The sequence below is a fragment of the Gossypium arboreum genome, chromosome 13 (assembly GCF_025698485.1).
Source record: "Gossypium arboreum isolate Shixiya-1 chromosome 13, ASM2569848v2, whole genome shotgun sequence".
NCBI classification, from domain to species: Eukaryota; Viridiplantae; Streptophyta; class Magnoliopsida; order Malvales; family Malvaceae; genus Gossypium; species Gossypium arboreum.
The window spans coordinates 65,867,335-65,869,891 of NC_069082.1; positions in this window are offsets into that span (position 1 = coordinate 65,867,335).

Genomic DNA, 2,557 nt, shown 5'->3' on the forward strand with positions numbered 1-2,557 from the left:
GAATAAAAACTGGGGGTCTTTAAAGGGAAATTAGACCCTATTGTGATAGTTTGGCCGGCCATGGGAGGTAAAAATGTTGAGAAGTCAACATTAGGTATGTTGATGACATAAGGTGTAATATAATAATACCCTAAGTGCCTAGCCTTCATCTTTTTCATCTATTCTTTCTTCTCAACTGAAATTTTCTGTAAGAAATGGGTTTTTAAGAGCTTGAAATTTCAGCAACTTTAAGCCTTCACAAGTAAGTGATTTTTATGGCTTTTCTTGAATAGTTTTGTACTTTTGAGACCCTTAAAGAATAAGCTTTCAAATGAGAGTACTATTTTGAAAAATGATTAAGAGTTTAGGGTTTTTCCATGAAAGGATTTGTAATGGTTGTTGAGTTTTTATGGAAGAAAATGAGTCTTGGGTGTCTTATGACCAATTTTTGTGAAAGGTGTTAGTATAAAAACACCAAAAAAGATTATATTGCATAAGTTGTAAAATAGATGATAGGTGTGAAATAGTGGGTATTTGGAATTTCTATAAGAGTAGAAAAGGTTCGGCTAGGCTTAAGGTGTGAAGAAATTTGATAAAAATCGATTTTCAGACCTAGGGGTAAAATGGTCATTTTGCAAAAGTCTAGGGACGAAATGGTTATTTTTCCCAAATATAGGTTATTGAATACCTAGATCGATAAAGTGATTAAATTTGTGAATTTTGGTAATTATAGATCAAGAAATACTGAATCCGAACCCAGACCGGGAGAAAGCTAAGCAAATCGACTAAATCGACTAGTTGCCACATTTGTAATCTGAGGTAAGTTGTATGTAAATAATACAACTACAATGTTAATGTATGTGTTGAATTGCACTTGAGATTAATATAGCATGAATTTCTTGATTGTGGAATTGAGAAAGTATGATGGTAATAGAGATAGTAGAGTTTCCATTTGAACCTAGGAAATAAATTGGATATTCATGTCATAACATATGGGTTATTGTAAGCTAGTGTAAGACATGTCTAGGACATGCATAGGCCACATTATGAGAGCCATTTTAAGACCATGTGACATTATGAGAGCCAGTGTAAGACCATGTCTAGGAGACGGCATCGACATTGAGACGAGTGCTAGTGTAAGACATGTCTGGGACATGCATCAGCCTCGAGACATAAGCCAGTGTAAGACATGTCTGGGACATGTATCAGCTACGAGAGGTGTCAGTGTAAGACCATGTCTGTGACATGGCATCGACACAGATGTAATAGAGCTTGTGTAAGACCATGTCGGGGACATGGCATCAGCACTTGCACCCATGTTTGAGGCTAAATGAGTATCCGATAATGTTCCAAATAGTTCAACAGTAAAAGTATGATTTCAAGTTAACAAGGAAAGTATAAACTTGTTGTGAGTGACACATGTACGTATTTGGTATGTATGAAATGTGAGATCAATATATGCTATATGAGGTGTATTGACTATTGATGAGTAAGTTTTGCTTATGCCACTTGTGTATTATGATACTTGTTGATGAATGGAAAAGTTATGTTGTATAATTATTTATGTGCAACTTACTAAGCTTTATGCTTACTCCCTTTCCTTTCCCATTTTCTTATAGTGCCGCCTATCTAGCTCAAGGATCAACAAAAGTCAGAGATATCAATCACACTATCAATCGAAGCTTTCGGTATAGTTTGATTTATATTTTTGAATATGGCATGTATAGGGAACTAGACTTATGTTTTGTGTCTTTATAAGTTTGGCCAAATGTGTTGGTTTGGGATAAATCCCTCATTTTGTATTAAGCCTTGAATGATGGCTAACATTCAATTTGATTTATATACAAAGATGTTATTTTCATAGATGAGTAAAATGCACTCATGGAATGTTGTTTATTGTGGCTGAATTGGTTGCACGAGATAGCCTTGTATTGGTTTTGGTTCCTAATGTGTAGGCAGTGTAAATAAGGGTGGCAAAGAAGCTTGGCAAATAGCCTTATATTGTCCACATGGGTAGGCACACGGGCATGTGTCTAGACTGTGTGTGACACACGATCTACCCTATGGGCGTGTGATTTGGCCGTGTGTCCCCTGCACATAAAGATTTCAAGTCAGTATGCATGATAGTAAACACACGGGCAGAGACATGGCTGTGTGTCTCAGCCGTGTGATGGACACGGCCTAGCACACAGGCATATGCCTTGGCCATGTGACATTTTGGGGATGCTGACATCAAAAATAGTAAACACACGGGCTAGGACACGGGCGTGTCATAGCCGTGTGAAGGACACAGGATTAGGACACGGACGTGTGCCAGGCCATGTGAAAACCCCTGTAGGTGTGCATATAGAATTAATTCAACATAGGTGGAGGACACGGGGGTGTCCATGAATTGCTTAGGCCGTGTGAGCCACACGGACCATTAGCACAACCATGTCGAATTAGTCACATGGGCGCGTTGCCCCTCCTACACGGGCGTGTGCCCCTATATTTTGTAATGTTTTTCAGAGTTCATGGGAAAATCTGAATCATTCATGAGTGGTTTTAAATGACGGTTGGAACCTCATAGGCCCTTTTT